Raw genomic sequence first — 18,665 nt, forward strand, 5'->3', positions numbered from 1 at the left:
TGTGTGTGTGTGTATTGTATGTGTGTTACGAGAGCAAAGAATTACAAAGAAGAGAATTTAGTCTCTTCTCAGGTGGTTCACTAATTGACAGGAGTCAATTAGGAAACAGTTGCCATCCAGCAACATTATCAAGAAAAAGTCATTCTTGTGCTGTCCTACTGGATAAAAGTAATGCTCCATCTAAGACGGAATGCCTGTTATTTTCCTTGTTTTTCCATTGGTGGTGATGAGGTCACCCAGAGGACCCAGTCTCTCCCCTCGTTACCCTGGTAATCAAAAGCATGTAATTAAAAGCTGGCTGGTGACAGCAATGAATGTGGTTCTGTGACCCAAGACCAGTTTTTTCCTAAGCAAAGCTCATTAGACCACATTAAACTCACAATAGTTTAAATTCACAGTGTGTATACTGGAATGATCATAAACAGAGGGTTTTAACCAGAGAATTCCCCGAAGGACAGAGGAGGCTTAAAACTTGTTTTGTTTTGTTTTTTTTTAACGTGAGGACCCCAAGTAGAGGTTGGGTTTTTCTGTTGCTTACACAAGGCAGGAATCCTTGCAGAGGACCCTTGTAGGGGAGGAGCCAGTTATGTGAGGTTGTTGCCTGGGTGGAGAGAGAAAGATGAAAAATGGGTTAGCTCAGTGAGGCTGGACTGGAGATGCCTTACTGCTGGATCACGTTGTTGTCTAGATGATCAAGCCAACTCACAGTTCACTTCGTATGTTCTATCTCCTAAACAGCTGGTTTAGGTCACTGCTCCAAAGGATGGGATGTATGTGATTTTCTTTTAAAAAATGGTCATGAAATGTTAGGGCTTGTTCACTCACATCTGTCACTGAGACAGTCACACACATCTCTTTTTTTATCTGGAGAAAACTACGGAGGAAAAGAAACTGTGTAAATTCCACATACCTTTTAAGAAGTAGACCCAAACTCTTCTGTTTGGACCAGGCTTTGGAGCATCTCCCTAAACCTCCTCCCAAGTGCTCTGAGAACTAAGCCCTAAAGCAGCCACCGGAGTTTTCCCCCTGCCAGATGTTTGCCGAGAGGACAAAAAAGGAGGGTGGCAAGTGGGCAGAGCAGACACGGCAGCCTGCTGTCTAAAACCCAGGCAGCTGTAACCGCTCCTTCCAGGGACGATGGGGGTTGCTCATGGAAGCCGGTGCACAGTAAGGTGGCTTCATACCATCTCAGGAACCGACCTGCTGGACTTTGAGCAGGTTGTTTAAACTCTCAGCCTCTATCGTCCCACTTGAATAAAGACGATGATAGTAGTACCTGCCTCGCAGAGGTGATGTCAACGTACGTTGCATGGTGCCTCACATTACACGCACACGCTGAATGCTTGCCGTCCTTCTCGTTATTAGCAGCAGCCTGCATGGGGGGTTCCTGACGTGATGTGCTTTCAGCAGTGCCGGGAAATTTCTCCACACATACAGATTTTTCCCAGTCAGCCCTTCTTGATGCCTGAAGCTCCTCATTAGAGAGCTTCTCCGGTTTCTTAAGAATTGCCTTTATTAAAAATGCAACTTAGTAGCTCCAGAAGTGCCTTGTAATGCTTCCCCACCTCCATGACTGTGCTGTGTTCCGAGACACACCCCATCGTGGGGGTGAATGTCCTGGGCTCCTTGGGACACACACACACTTCACTGTTTTGGTGGGGCAGCAACCAACCTGTGTGTAAGCACGGCATAATGCAGAGGTGCTTAACCTGTGTGTCCAAAACTGGGGCTTCGGGGGTGCTATAATTTGCCTAAACTTAGATGCACAATTGTCTTGGTGCATTTGTGAGTTTTGGGGGCTGCAAGATCCATAGCTTTCACTGAATTCTCAAAGGGCTCTAAAACTAAAGAACTGCTGTAGTGGAAACAGCAACCCAGAACCAGTCCTCCACAGTCTCTTTCAAGTATAGCAGATTTCAGGGGCCTGGGGAGATCCCAGAGTGTATTCCAGCTAGGGGTGGGGAGATGGGTGCACAGTCAGATAGGGCCAGGGATGCTGCGGTGTGTCAGTGTGACAGCAGACAAGGCGAGAGCCAAACCCACCCGTGTTGACTCAGCTTGCTTTTGGAAGCTGCCCTGGAGGGATCACGCAGATAGAGTTCCCACTAACTTTCTCAGCACAGGAAGGACTTGGCCTGGGGTGTGAGTGAAGCCTCAGGACTCCCAGCCTTGATGTAACCCTGGGCCTCCGAGGTGCTGAGTTCTAGACAAAGGGATTACACTTGAGGTTCCTTGAAGTTTCTTTCTATTCTAAAGTAAAAGCATTCTAATGATTCCTTAGGTTTTCCTCATTGAGTATTTCTTCTTCATTGAATACTTCTCCCTGCCTGAAGCCTATGTAATGTGGATAGGGTTGCCAAGTAAACTACAGGACTCCTAGTTAAATGTGAATTTCAGAAAAATAATGAATGATTTTGTTTTATATGTCCCAAATACTTCATGGGACATACAAATACTAAAAAAATAACCACTCACTGTTTACCTGAAATTCACATTTAACTGGGAGTTCTGTAGTTTTATTTGTTAAATCTGGTGTTTGGGGCCGAATTGTGTCCCCCCAAAATTCATATGTTGAAGTTCTAACCCCCAGTACCTCAGAATGTGACCTTAGATAGAGGCAGGGTGTTTGAAGAGGTAATTAAGTAAAAATGAGGTCTTTGGGAGGGGCCTTAACGCAAATGACTTGTCCTTATAAGAAGAGGGAATTTGGACACAGCCATGTGCAGAGGGAAGGCCATGCCTAGACAGAGGGAGAAGAAGGCCATCTACAAACCAAGGAAGAGAGGCCTCAGAAAAAGCTAATGCTGCCAATACCTTGATCGTAGACATCCAGCCTCCAGAACTATAGGAAACAATTTTTCGTTGTTTAAGCCACCCGGTCTCACCCCGGTCTGCGGTATTCGTTATGGCATCTGTAGACAAAGAATGCAGCCTGCCATGTCAGTAAAATATGAATATTGCCTGCCATCAAACCACCGGCCACTGCAGCTACCCTCTATGGGTCACCCTGAGGGGAATTCAGGATGGAGAAAAACAGGATACTGCCCCTAGACAGTTAAGATTCATACCAGAGGAATAATTTCAATGAGCCCAGACGCTTGCATCTTCCCATACATAGGGAAGCACTAAAATTGTTAACTTGAGATGTCTGGTTTTTGTGATTAGCAGTAATCTTTTTATGCTTGACTAAATGATTTTTCGGGTTTTGTGTTTTTTTTGCAGCAAAAACTCCTACATATATGCTCCTCCCTTACCTCTTGGGAGCAGTTCCTCAGAGCTGTCTGAGAGGCTGTATCCCAAGCTATAGTCCTCAGTAAGGTCCCTAAATGAAATGTAACTCTCAACTCTTAGGTTGTGTGATGTTTTTTTTCAGTTGACACATCCCTAGCAGTCTAATACATCTAACAACTGCATTTGGCAAGCCCAGTCAGTAAAAGGACACAAAATTATGAATACAGAATTAAGAAAAAAGTGAAGATTTATTAGAATCAGAAAAGAAATCACAGCAAATTACCAGAGACCTGGAGATTTGACTCCCCTTTTTCAGAGACCCATTTAGGCAATTAGAACACCCTGCTGCTCTGGAACTCGCTGAGATCCCTGCAAGTGGAGACTCTCAAGCTTAAGCTATATTAGCACTATGGTCAGTTTTCATCTTTTCTAAAGGCTTCTCTGTGGATTTTCCTGGTTTCACTTGATTTTCATGGCAGTCTCTCAAATTACACAATTGGGTATTTTTGTAACTCTGTTTCCTCATCCTTTAGATTTTAGTCTCTTTTCTCTCTTCTGGGGGTTAGGTTTTTAGCTCTTCAGTTTCGTTAAAAACAGATCTTAAAGTTTATAAACATTATACGTTTTTCAAATTAGAGCTGTTTTAGAAACATATTATTATTTTAATTATATGAGAAACTTTGGTAACTTTTTGTTTTGTACATTTCATGAAGTCTAAAAGAGAAACAAGGAATAATATCATTTTCTTCCACATAAGGAACTCTTATAGAAACATTTAATTTGGGCCATAGGCTGCAGATTCATAGATATGTACATATATAAATGCATATGTGTATGTGTGTATTTAATACATTTATGAATGCTACACAAATTATTCTAAAGCACACCTAGTTACAGAAACTTGATTGACCAGTAGGACATTAGCTAAGTTAGACAAAACTGTTCTGTCATAACCATATATAAAACTTCTTTGTGGATAAAATATATGTATATTTAAAATATCATATGTGAAGTGTGCATGGAAGACATTTCATTTTCATTTTGAATTTAAACCACTAGATTCAGTTTTTTTAATTGAAAGAAGGTATTTTTGAGCATTATGACATAGATTTCATATTAGCATACCAGGCAGTATTTTTTACCTTAAAAATATTAAATCTCTTCCTAGTAAGGCTAGAACTTGACTTAAATGTACCATGATAGAAAATAAAAAGTATAATATTATAAAAGTATAATGATTATTTAAAAAAAATAATTTTAGATGGATGATACAAGCAGGGGGGAGGAAGAAGGGTGGATAATAAGATAAGCAGATTGAAACATGGATGAAATATCAAGAAATGAAACTTAATTAGCAATTTTTAAAAAATGGTCTGAAGTAAGTTGTGTAATGTATTAGTGGATACACAATGGTAATTGAATAAACTAGCTCACCATTCTAGCTATATCAGTCTTGTAGTGTGAGAATTTGTGCATCTATTTCCTTGCTTTTTCCCTCCAAAATATCACGGTACATTGGTGTACGTGTGTGTGTGTATGTGTACACGTGCATGTGTGCAGTAATGATGTTGGTATATCAGATTATGTGTTTGCATATGTGTGAATTATGTAATGACATTGGTAGGGCTGGTGGTGAACACCACATAACTACTGTAACTACTTCAGGGTATTCATCTTGCTTTTTATTTTATAAATTATAGTTTCTTTTACTGAAATATTTAACAAGGAATAGAATTACATTACTGTTTAATCTTTAATTCTGCCTTTCTTTTTAAAAAGGCAATTAATTAAATGCCCAGTAGTTATTTTTTACTATTTTAAGGTTTTTACTTTTTGCTTTAAATCAGCTTATTTCCTGTGCAGGTAATTATGCAGCTATCTTCCATGTGTGTACATTTAATGCTTGTGATTTTTTTTCTTGGAATTAAATATGCAACTGCTGATAAATTGTTACCCATGTATACAACTTTAGCTTGGGGGAAGCGAACAGCAAATACTTCCTCACCAAAAGTCCTTTTCCTTATTGTCTGACCTAAAGAGTTTTTTACAGCCCAAAGTTACCAGAAATAGCCCCCTCTTCTTTTAGGAACATTTACTTGCTATGCCGCTGATGTATCTGTTGTTACTCTGAATGTAGCTGCCTCAAGTTTGTTTGGTTATCATTCAGTAGCTATTTGTTGTGCTTTGAGGCCGTTATATTTTCAAAACTCTTCTTAATTACAGTTATTCAACTTACTATAAAACAGATATCTGAATATTTTATTGTTCTCCAACTTTGCACAATATATCCTAGCTTAAATTAGTTGCAGTAAATGATGCTTCAAGAAAGGTTATGCATATATTTAGCTGAAGGCAGGGGTTGCAGAATACACTTTCCCATCTTTTGGAAGTATGCAAAAGCCTCATTGGAAGATAGCTATTTGTACCCACAAAGACATATTATTTCAATAATTGGTCATAAAAAGAATGCATTGTGTAGCATTGGAACACTAAGATGAACACTGCATTTAGCAGTGAGAGAAAGTGTCAGTCTTGAAAACATACTAGCCTGCATTGTTTGTTGTGTGTGTGTTTTTCTCTTCAGATGGAAAAAAAACTTTTTTGAATGGACGAAAGCTGCTTGAAGGAGCAGGAAGAATCAGTAAGCTTTCATGGCCACCAGACTGGTAAAATATTAATATTTGACCATTCTAAGTGCAAGAGGACTCTCATACATTTCTGGTGGGAGTATAACTAGATCAACCACATTAGAGCTGATGTGATGATACTGAGTCAAGCTGAGGATGCTTGTATCCTAAGCTCAGCAATACAATTCCTAGATGTATGCCCTAGAGAAGCTCTAGCCCACGTGTGTAAAGAAATGCGTACCAGAATGCTCATTGAAGCTAATTTTGTAATGTTCAAATCGCTATTTTTACTATTTAAAAATAGTAAAAATTGGAAAGAGTACTGAAATTAGTTGTCTAAAAACATTTTAGTATATTCATATAGTGGAATATTATACAGCAGTCAATATGAATAAACTACATGGGTTAATATAGACCAATATCAGAAATACAATATTTGAGTAAGAAAAGCAACTTACAGAAGGGTAGGCCCAATGCCATAGCGTTTATATAAAGCAAAAAATAACAATAAGCGTGCATACAAGGATTTGTCGTTAAAGTATAAAAATGTACAAGAGAAACAAAAACATGAACTTAAGGACAGTGGTTATCTCAGGGGCAAAAAGGAGGGAAATGAGATTAGGTACATAGAGGATGTTACCTGTATCTATATAAATATATATGTGTAATATATAATTTCTTTTTAAAAAAGAATACCTAAGCAAGGCAGTGTTCAGAAAGAAAAAAATGAAGTGTTCTCCTTACTGCAAATGAATGAAAGAATAATAAATAAACTTTAAAATACAGATGAAAATAGATACCCTTGATAGTGATACATACATTAATTCTCATATACTTAATACAATAGGGATGAAGATGAAGATTGCCAAGCCTGCTAAAAGTTTGGTTCTTTATTCACTAGATTTTAACCTTGATTGACTGTATTCAGTTGTGAAAGAGAAAAAAAAAGAATTACATCCTGGAACTATCAAGCATCGTATCTCAAAGGTAAGTAGTATTAAATACTTTTAGAAATTTAATTCTCTGGGAATAATGCTACCTTATTAACAGAGGAGCCTGTGGTTTGACTTCATCATATTTGATTTTCAGATCTGTTTTTAGTTAACTTTTATGTAAGGAATCAAGAGTTACTTTATCACAAATCTTCGTAAACACACCGAAATAATGATCACATTCCCCTGTTCCTGCTCCGTTTTCCTTGCCTCATCCTGTCGCATTGTCAGTATTCACCCAGGCACACAAGCTAGACTCCCCAGGCCCCCGGGAAGCCCCTTCCTACCTATCCCCCAGCCACATGTCCCAGTTATCCTGCCGATTTTGCCCCCTACGCCCTCCACTCCTTCTACTGCTCCATACCTTAGGCACCAGCAGCGTTAACTTACTTGCAGTAAAAGCCCCAGCAGGCTGTCCACACCCCAGCTGACTGTACCCACTGTCCCTCAGTCTGACCATCATCCCTCCAGTTGTCCCCACTTGTCTGCCAGCCTAACTCCAAGCTGAACCAGGCAGCTCCTTTACTTTCTGACCTTTCTGAGCTTCCCACTGCTGTAGCACTGCACTGCCTTGTAGTCTTTCCTTTCTACTGCACCTGCACTCCCTGAGGGCAGGAGGGACATCTGATGCCCCTTCGTCCCCCATATCTAATGCATTACGTGAACCAAGTAGTGTGTACTCGATAAACTGAACGGAAGTGAGTAACGGTTGATAATCCACATTCAGTACAAACTGTTAAGTTTAAAAGTATATTGCGGGCTTCCCTGGTGGCGCAGTGGTTGAGAGTCCGCCTGCCGATGCAGGGGACGCGGGTTCGTGCCCCGGTCCGGGAAGATCCCACATGCCGCGGAGCGGTTGGGCCCGTGAGCCATGGCCGCTGAGCCTGCGCGTCCGGAGCCTGTGCTCCGCAGCGGGAGAGGCCACAGCAGTGAGAGGCCCGCGTACCGAAAAAAAAAAAAAAAAAAAAAGTATATTGCACTATGCCATTGGCAAAATCCTTACCCAAGAATGATTAAGTCTTCAGCTGGCTCCTAACTGCATCCTCATTTTCTGTTGTCATTTTAACTCCCCATTATCTTCGTCTACCCTCTATGCTCTTCTGGACTGAAATAGTCATTTCCAACCCATGGCATGTTGGAATTTAAGGAAGTTCATTATCCTACAATGTTTACTCTGTAAAATGTTTATTATAATTTAAAAAATAACCTCCCCCACTTCACAAAGATCACTGACTCCCTTTATGTTGCTGCAGGACTATATCTTCAGACGCACAGCCCCACTTTCGGGGAGGGAACCTGGAATTTAGGTTTTTTAACCCTTTCCAGACATTTATGGGCTACAATGGGGCAGACATAACTGTGAACAGCAAATTACACAGAGATGTAACCCATACGTGCTACTTTGGAGGGTCTTATCTGTGAATATGTCACAGTACTGCATACCACTACATCACCACCCTTCAACACACACACACACATGTACTTGTTCTCACACAATCTTTATATTACCCACAAGGTCAATGACAGGCTTCTTTTACCTTTTTATACATAATCTTCAGTGCACACTCCATAAGGGACATTCATCAGTATCTGACACTTATTTGACAAGCTGAATTCAGCTGCTCTACATGACCCACCATCCCCAATGACTCATCAAAGCCGCCCGTTTCTCAAAGTGAATCGTGTCCCCAGGTAGTCACACATTCTGCTACCACCACCCATACCAATTCCTAGATTCCTTTTTTTATTCCCGTAAGGTGCAGGCTTTTTGAAATAAAATGTTGCCTAGAAAGAATAAACATGAGACTAAATTCAATTCATGAAGATTATTTAACACACAAACTTTTGCAAAAGAAGGCTATTCGTTTGCAGCTTCAACAACATGTTTCTTTATAAACATTCTTAAAAGCAGTATTAAGAATCACTATCGGTAAATTTTGTTCACACAAAAAAATATTCCAGTATATCTACATAAAATCCTGTCCATATGAAAACCAAGGATCAAGATGCAAAGGGATGGACAAACTATCCAGTGGTTCTCAAAGTGTGTGCCAGGCATCCCTGCAACCTTTCAGGGGACCCACAAGGTCAAAGCTCTTTTGATAATAATACCAAGATGTTATTCACCTTTGTAAATTTCATTGTGCATGTATGGTGATATTTCCCAAAGGCTCTATGACCTGTGATATTGCAATCATCTCATTTGACTGAATGCAGAAGCAGATATGAGAATCCAGCTCTCTACTCTTGGGCCAGACATAAGAGATTTGTAAAAACAGAATACATTGCTGTTCTTCTCCCTCTCTATTTTTGTTTTGGAAAAGACAGTTATTTTTCATAAAAATATATTACTTATGTTGATGAAATGGTTTATAATTGTTATTTTAAATGAATTAAGTAAATATTAAAAATTTTTCCCAGTTTTAATTTTTAATAGAGTAAATATTGGTAGATACAACCTACACTTTAAAAAGCTCTTAGAGGTCATTGATCATTTTTAAGAATGTAGGTTTCCTGAGACCAAAAAGTTCGAGAAGGGCTGAACTATATACAAATAGGTGGGTACATTACTGTCAATTTGGAAACATTCTCCCTCCAAAACATTTCTCAAAGCAGTGTTTCAAAAAGATGTGTTCAGTGACTCAGAGAGGAGTTTTCCCTGTAGAAGCCTCTTGACTATCAGCTGGCTGCACCTGGGCTAGTTTCCACCCCATTTATCTCTAACATCCTCTATAGCTCCCTTTAGGTCAACAAAGTAGAAGGGGCCTGGCGGGCCTTCAGCCTCCAAGTGAGTGATGCTTGGAAAAGGCTTGCTCTGGGTCCTGAAGCTTTAGCTGTTTAAGCAAATGCCACCAAAGGGGTTTCACCTCTGTCTGACTATCTAAACCTCATCCTGTTTGAGCTCTCCTGGGACTAAATGCAGCAGTCCAAAATATGTATCTGATTTCTGGTTGCATAAGAATTACCTGGGACACATTTTAAATGTAAAGGTTCCAGGCCCCAATCCAGACCTAAGGAATCAAAAGCACAGGGCTGAGAGGAGCACGTCGCTTCTCTTTGACAATCACTCCCCGTGATCCTTGGCATACAGTCTCCAGCAGACCACTGTTGAGGTGCCGGGCACCCAGAAAAGAGAGGAGGGTCCCTGGTGAGGGCATCCCCTCCACCCAGGAGTGCAAAGCAGGTAGCATGTGCCTTGAGATACAGGGAAGCCCTTGGCTGGGGTAGCTCCCAACACCTGCCAGCGAAGTCAGACCAGGGTGGGGCACCCAGGCACACGGGGGCCCAGCAAGGAGAGGAGAGGCGGGTGCCACAGAGCCTTGGGGGGAGTATTTGGGTTCAGCATGGTGACTGATGGAGAAGAAGAGAAAGAAAGGGAGATGAAGAGGGAAGTTCCAGAAGTGAGGGCCCTAGAGTGCTGAACTATCATTTTCCACCCACAATTTTGCTTAAAGCCAGCCCTAAGCTTTGGTGTAGTCAAAAGCCAATGCAGACTTGGTAAGTCCCCAGAAGTCTGGCTCTGATGAAGACTCAGAAAATAGAGACAGAGGGAATTTAAAAAGCCGGAAAGAGTGATCACATAAATAAGACCTAAAAAGATCATGTAAATAGGCACTAAAGTGAGCCTGGAAAAACTCAGATGTAAATGAAAGCCTTTTCACCTACAGAGGGTGTTTGAAAGAAGAAAGCCCGTGTCTGCGTATTCTTCCAGCTTGGGGTGCAGGAAGCAGGAGGCAGAGGAAGAAGATGCTCAGCCTGGTTATCTACCATTACCCTTTGCTGGGCACGTTATAAAAAACCCATTCAGAAATGACCCAAGAGTGTTTATGGCCTTTATTAATCTTTTCTTGACTGTTAGTTAGTGCCTCAAATTAGAGTAAGTGAAGCTTCAGTGCAAAATAGTTTGAGGTATAGCCAGGGGCTAAATCCTAACCCTCTCTGATCTTTCCAGTTGTCCTCAATTCAAGTTTCTTTCAAAGAAGCTTTTGACCTGACATCTCTTTTCTTGGCTGTTTCTTCACCTGAATGACCTGTGAACATTAGGCCATTCACATATTGATGGTTTTTAAGATAAGCTTGCATTTCAGCAAAGGCCTAATGAATTTGGGAGGGATGGTGAACAGGGTAAAATCTGATTTATTGGGATGATTTTTGGTTGCCTGACTACTTTCAACCTTCACTTATTTCTGTTGCACCAACAAGATTGGACCACTCTAGCCAGTCTTACCCAAGTTGTGCAGCACAGTTACAAGTTGAAATCTGTGTGGCAAAGAGCACTTTTTGGACCGTAGGCAGCTTTGATAACAAGCAGGGTGGGAGGAGCTCAGCTTAGCCCCACCTCTAGCGCCTTTGCAAAGCGCTTTGCTTTCTTTGCCTCAGCCTTCCCCATTCTCAAGATAAGATACGAAAAGAGAGGAAAAGAAAAAAACTATTTACCTTGTATAGGTCTTTCAGAAGATGGACTGCAGGGTTATAGAATGCCTAAGGAAATGCATAATTCCTTCTTCATTGCCTTAGTGCTGAGAAAGAAGTCCCTTGCTCATTTTTGGAAGATAGAATATGCTTTCGATTACATCAGTTCTATTTAGTAAATAACCTTTCCTGTGCTTTCAGCAGTAGATACTCTGAAAGCATCTCAGACATCTTCCGTAAACACTTTTTTTCTTTCCAATCAATTCTTAGCATGTTTCACAAATCTGGAAGACATCATTACTTTTGTAAAACTATGCAACACTAGTGATCCAGAGGGTCAGAACCATCTATCTGTGCCTCACCTGAGGACGAATTACTTTTTATCTCTCTTTTTATCTTCCCCCACCCATCTCAAAGGATCTTTCTCGTGGTAGGTCCTCATGGAATAGCAAAGGTTGTGCACCAGTGCCATATGTAGTGACCTGGTTGAATGTGACCTGAGGATGAACTCTTCTGGGTTATTCAGAGTTCTCTCCAGATTTCACATCACATGCTCAAGGTGAGTGCGGTCCACAGCATAACAGGGATCCTAGCCTATGTCCACTGCGGGGAGGTAAGGAGGGACCCTGGGGCACCGTGAAGTGGTCTGCACTCCACAAGGGCTCATCCACGTAGACACTGTGGGGCAAGGAGCACATGAGAACTCTATGTCTGTCTCTCTTGAGATCTCCCTAGAATTAGTTATATCTTCTCCCAGATTTTTAACATCTAATAACATTTTTTCTCTAAAATTTTATTTTTTTAATCATTTCTTTATATCTTATATTTTATTATTTTTCTAGCCATGCATTAACTTATTCACTCACTCAACAAATAAATATCTTTTGAGTACCTACCCTGTTATGAGATGGGGAATCTGTTCATTTCTTTACAGCTAGTATATATTTGATTCAGGCAGGATTCTGGACCTATGTTTGTATTTTATTTGCATATTTACTTATTTTTCTATTTGTGAGTTCATAATTTGCTTGAGGGTAGAAGCTATGTTTTACTTACCTTTGTATCTGCAGATCTAATAGATAGTAAGTGATTAATAAACACTGAAATAATGTTAAACAAATCACATCAACTTCCATAATAAAATAGAGGCAAATTATAATTGAAATGTGTCTCATCAACATAAAACTCAAAGTATCAGTAAAATCTTGCAGGAGAAATGGAGAAGAGCATTAACCTATAGCTAATGCAAATTAGATTGTAAATTAGACTCTAAGCTTCCTGATAGCCTAGGTTAAAGAAAAATTTGCCAAGATACATCAGAAATTGGGCTTGTAGATTCAAAAATGTTGGGTCCTAGATTTTTATATATTTTAGATACTAATAAACATTTTATTATATTTTATTACATTTCTGAAATTTTCTGATTATAACTATACATTTTTCTTGAGATAATTAACATTGATTCCATAGAAAAATTACTTTTTTGTTTTTACATACACTAGGTACTTGAAAAAAATGGAAAACATCAAATAATCTTATGACAAAATAAAAGTTAATCTTTTCCAAAATGATACTTCCTTAGCCTTTTTCATTAGAAATGATCAGACTAGTTATTTCACTCTTTTTGAGATTACAAAGTTTACACATAAAATGTGCCCAAAGTAAATCAAAAGCCTGCCCCAGTCCTCTACTAATGAAACCTACCTAAGACAAGATCAAAATACCTGGAGAAGTCAGGTGGGCGAATCCCTAGAGTGAACATGGACATTAGGTCTGAGGCATTTTCAGTAAGCAGTGCTGTACCTGAGTAAATAGAGCCATTTATGAAGACTCAAATAGGGAAAATAGCTAAACATTTCGATTAACTAAGAGCTCTGATCGCTGATTAAGAACGGGCAGTCATGTTGTTTTTCCTATTATTTCTTTGAGCCTCTTGAAACTTCAGAGTCAGAGACGGGCTCCAGGATCACTCACAGTCTTGTGCTCCTAGGGGGTCACTAACTCTATTAAGCCTCAGTTTCTTAACCTGCAAAACGAAGATCATAATACCTCCCTCATGAGATTATTGTAGGAATCAATGCAAATAGGTGTCTACAAACTGTAGAGACACAACTTTGGTCCTGTAGATTCCAGTATTGACATGAGTTAGTTTGTGAGTAGGGAGGTGGTTGATTTCTTATAATGACACAAGTGTGGTTAGTCAAATTCATGTAAGTGTAACGAATTTCATCTACTGCTAAAAACACTGAATTATTTTTTTTGCTCCATAAATGTATACATGTTTTAAAAACCTGTTGAGTTCAGTGGTTCAAATAAATCTGTATTGCAGTACTGATTACAGAATTTCATTTCATTTAAAAGCCCTCTTTCTGTGAGAAACATGAATACACAGTGGGTAGCTATAGATTTAATGCGTATTTATGTGTTATCATCACACAGGATTGTTCTATGTGTGATGAAGTTCTGCTTTTTTCCAGAACATTCTTTTCTTGGTTTTATTTACATTTTGCCTTGATAAGCTTGTTTATATCATTTAATAATTCAAGTGATTACACCATGCTTTTGAGGTTTTTATGAGGAAAATTGGAGTATATACTTATGTTTTTAAGTGAATTGATTCACTTAAAAGCAAAACAAAACAAAAACCTGGCTCTCACTAACTTTTTAAATAGCTACATCGACTTGTCTAGAAGCAATCAATCAGCAACAATCACATTTCAGATAAATCTCAGGGCTAAGATGTCGCCAAGGTGATTGGAAGGAAATAATCGGCCTCAGTGGGCAAACAGAAAGGAGCCTGTTAAGTGAAGGCAAAGCTCACGAAGCAGCCCATCCGTCCCCTTGGGCTACATAGCAAAGGAATGCTGGTGAGAGTGGGAGAAATACTGCAGGAGGAACCACAGTGTCCCTTCCAGATCTGCCATGCTGGCCCTCGGGAAGAACAAGACAGCAGTCCCAACCTGGCGGAGGCACAAACTGGGACAGGGCATGAAGGACTGGAGAGTACCCGGTGGCAGGCAGGCAGGGGAATGAGGAATCACCTTGTCCTCAGAACCCCCAAACAGGCCCTGCCACCACAGGGGAACAAGCACAGCAGTCGTGGTATCCGGACACCAAGGCTATAAACTCTGTTCAAGGCTCTTTCCCTCCCAAGCACCCCCTGCCGTCTTTTGTTGATGACTCTCTACAGGGCAAGGGGTAGACTGACTAACACCCTCCTGACCCCTCATTTCACTCCTTGACGCTCTTCCAGTGAGGGAGTAGTAGCTGGGATTACAAAGATTTATTTTTTTGTGCTATTTCATTTTCTTTAATCTACTTGCTTGTGTCCAACAAAAACCCTACATACCCATATGGAAAAAACGACATAACTACATACGTAATTTCTCTTTCTACATATATGACCCAAGTGTGAGCCAGTTCCTTCCAGATGAATGAAGACGGCAGAGATTAACAATAGTGCCTCAACACATGTGCAGCCTGGTGTCCAGGCTGCATGTATTCAGATGTTTATGTTTCTTCATTGAGTTGTAAATTTTAATGCACTGTAAATTGTACAAGGTGTTTATCTGGCAACGGCAAAAGAAAAAAACCCACATTATTTATGGTGTTTCACAAAATCTCAGTCCCACTGTTTATAAAGATCACAGGTTTATGAATGGCAACTAGAGATTCCTAAGGAATTACCTTATTATAAGTAGAACTCATCTGTGACTCTCCAACAGTATTGATTTAATAAGAGTATATATTTTTGGTTCCAGGAGTCACTGAAGTGCTAATCTTATGTGATTAATACACTATCAAAGTGTTTGTATGATGGAGACAGTAGTGTGTATAAATATTCTATTTGTTCTCCAGCTTTTCCCAGTTAGGGCCGTGTAATGGGTGTGAGAGGAAATGAAGTGTGTCACTACTAGCCAGAGGCATGAAAGATCTTGAGCAGTTCTCCAGTCTCTCTAAATCTGCAGGGTTGACAGAAGAGTATGAGGTGAAGACTTGATATTGAAGCAGCCTACATTGCAAATCACTGCACTGAGCGTCTCCCAGACCCAAGTGGATATTATGTGAGTGAAAAATAAACGTTTACCATGTTAAAATGCTGAGATTTGGGAGATGTTTGTTACTGCAGCACAGCCTGCCCTGACTAACATAGAGAATAAGACTGGATTTTGGTCTTGAAGGTTAAATAAAAATCTAGAGTTAGATGTGTTTAGTCTTTTAATTAAAGGCTTAGTAGGATACAGCAAGCATTGACAAACTTTTTCTATAAAGGACCAAACAGTAAATATTTTAGGCTTTGAGAGACAGAGAGTTTCTCCACGATTACTCAGCTCTTCCATTGGAGCACACAAGCAGGTGTGACAAAGCATAATGTGCATGGCTATGTTCCAATAATTCTTTGTTCAGAGAAACAAGAAATGGCCAGGATTTGGTGCAGAGTTCCTGGCCCCTGTGTTAGAGAATCTATTTTAAATGGAATTATGTTGAGTACTTGGAGTACGAGGTTCCTGGGCCTACCTTAACAGAGTACCACAAACTGGGTGGCTTCAAATAACAGGTATTTACTCTCTCACAGTTCTGGAGGCTAGAAGCCTAAGCCAAGGTGTTGGCAGAGTTGGTTCCTTATGAGGGTTCCAAAGGACAATCTGTTCCATGGCTGTCTCCTAGATTCTGATTGTTGCTGACAATCCTTGGCATTCCTTGGCTTGTTGGATGACATCACTCCAGTATCTGCCTCTGTCTTCACGTTGCCATCTTCTCTCTGTATGTCTCTCTTATAAGGAAGCCAGTTATGTTGGATTAAGGGCCCACCTGAAGGGCCCTTAATCCAATGTGAGAGCCCACCTTACATCTCTTAATGAATTATATCTTCAACGACTCTCTTTCCAAATAAAGTCACATTCTGAGGGACTGGGGTTTAGGGTTTCAACAAATCGTTTTGGGGTGCACAGTTCAACCCATAGCGTTTGGTTACTTTAAGAACACTTTTCTCTTAGTAACTTGACAATGATACAAGTGAATTTTAAATAGGTTCGTAGGCCTTGCCTTTACTCAGAGAGATCAATTCATGAACTATTTTGACAAGGTTGAAATTTTAGGTATCTAATAGAGCAATTAAAAGAAAAACCATGCTCATAATTAAAATAATAAATAGAACGTTGTAATGAACATTTACCATTCAGGACTGTTTTACAGGCTTCTACTTTTTCCAAATCGCTGATTGATGCTTAAGATGAGAAAATTAGATTTGATTTACATACTTTATTTCTTGGGACTATTATTAAAGTACAAGATTGATGAAATGATTATTCCTTAGAGTCTGAATGCAGACATCTATAAGGATTTATTAAAGACAAAACCCACAATTTCCTTGGCAGGTTTTGGAACCCTAAAATGTGAAAAAGCAGCACACAGTTAAGTAATCAAGTAAGCGCTTTAGATGTACATACAAGGAGTTCAGAAGAAAGAGGGACCACCAAGGCCTAGTAAGGGGGTGCCCTCTGAGGGATGAGAGTTTGGATAGACTGGCAGGGAGCATCTGATATGAGCAAGGGCATAAAATGATGTAGCTTATGGGGGAGGATCAGCCTGATTTGAGGCAGCAGGGACTTGTAGGGAAATAACAACAGTTATAACTGCAAAGAGTCATCAGAACTGATATAACAGACCCTGAATGTCAGCCTAAGGAGAGTTCAGATTACATTCATGAGTAATAGGTCTCTGAGCAATACATTTTTGAGCAAATAATCAAAGCTGTGTGGTGTAGTCCACAAGATAAACAAGGCAACGGATTGATGAGGAATTAGCTAGGCATTATCTAGGAACGTCTAGGCATTATGAAAAAGAGATGGTAAACACTGTGTGGCAGGATGATCAGGAATGGTTCGTTAAGAGTTTGATGGGTCTTGATGTTGAGACTTCTGAGAGAAAACCATGAAGGAGAAAAAGATAAGTCAATGCGATCTCAAGAGGAAGGAAGGGAGGGAAAAAAATGGGAGGAAGCCGATGTAAACAGAAGGAAGGAAAACAGGTCAAATTCTAGCTAATTACTATTAGAATGAAGACAAATTCACTAGTTCTACTCTAATTAGTCAAGATAGGATAAGATATGCACGGTTACATATAACCCCCATATTTCAATAGCTTAGCACAACAAAGATTTATTTCTTGTTCATGTTATATATCCAGTGTTTACTGGAAGGGAACTCTGTTCCACAGATCCATTCAGATGAAGAATAATGGGCATTTCACCAACTCGTGATGCTGCTTTCTCAATGTGGAGCCACATGAGAGGAAGAAAGAGCGTGGACAGTTTCCACCACTCTTAACTGCCTTCAGTTCATTTGCCAGAACTAGTCACATGGCCCCAGCGCAATTTGAAAGAGAGGATGGAAAAGGCACAGAAGCCCAGGTAACATATGATAAGTACCATCTCTACTGCGTTATCATTTTCCCTTCTATTTCAAAAATAAATTGTTGTCTGTGGGTTTCTGTTCTGAATTTGCCTTTGGTAAAGTGAATCTAATTCTTTCCATACATTTCCACTAACTAACCACCAGGAAATCTTGTATATTCTTTACCATACCAAAGGGCTTTACTTTCACAATCGTTCTGAACTACAGAGATATAGACAAAAGCAGAATGTTAAAATCTGCTAATTGTTTTTCCCTGCTGCCTGAAAGAGAACCACATGAAGAGCACGGTTACCCCGGAGTGCGGTAGAGTCAGAGACTAACATCTGACTCGTCAGAGAATAACCGAGACTAACTTGACTCATTCTCTAGGTAAGAGGCTATGGCTAAAGAGGGTAACACTGGGCTGCCAGAGTAAAGAGGACTGTCACAGGAGGGGTTTGCCTGTAGACAGAAAGTTACGTGTGTGTGTCCTGTAGACAGATGTGGAACCTACAGAAGGTCAAGCCATGGGTTATCTTTAGAAGGATTCTGCCTAAGAGCATGTCTTGCCAGGGACAAGATAATCTTAGCATGATAGAGGCTGGAAACAAATCATCAGGTGCAGGAGCTGAGGGAAGGGCCTGACTGCAAGTAGCCAGTTAGAAAAGCCATCACCAGGCTGAGAACTGGTGCGTGATCTTCAGAGATAGGTGGGGATTGGCAGGGAGGAGGGAGTCTCCAGTAAATCCCAAAGAACAACCCTTAAGTGAAAGAGTCAGCATTTGGTGTCTATGAGAGCTGGAAGTCACAGAGATGATCCAAGTACTAAGCAAGTACGACCTTCATGCCCCATCCTCTCCTGGCACTGACCTTGGAGGGGCCCCAAACAGAGCAAGGAGACAGAGGCCAAAAGCAAATGAGAAGAAGCTGACAACACCTGTACACTGCATATTGTAAGAAACTCTAGTCAAATAATGAATCCTTGTGAATTGTTTTTGTTGGCGGTA

This window comes from Neophocaena asiaeorientalis, unplaced genomic scaffold (assembly GCF_003031525.2).
Source record: "Neophocaena asiaeorientalis asiaeorientalis breed wild unplaced genomic scaffold, Neophocaena_asiaeorientalis_V1.1 scaffold427, whole genome shotgun sequence".
Classification (NCBI taxonomy): domain Eukaryota; kingdom Metazoa; phylum Chordata; class Mammalia; order Artiodactyla; family Phocoenidae; genus Neophocaena; species Neophocaena asiaeorientalis.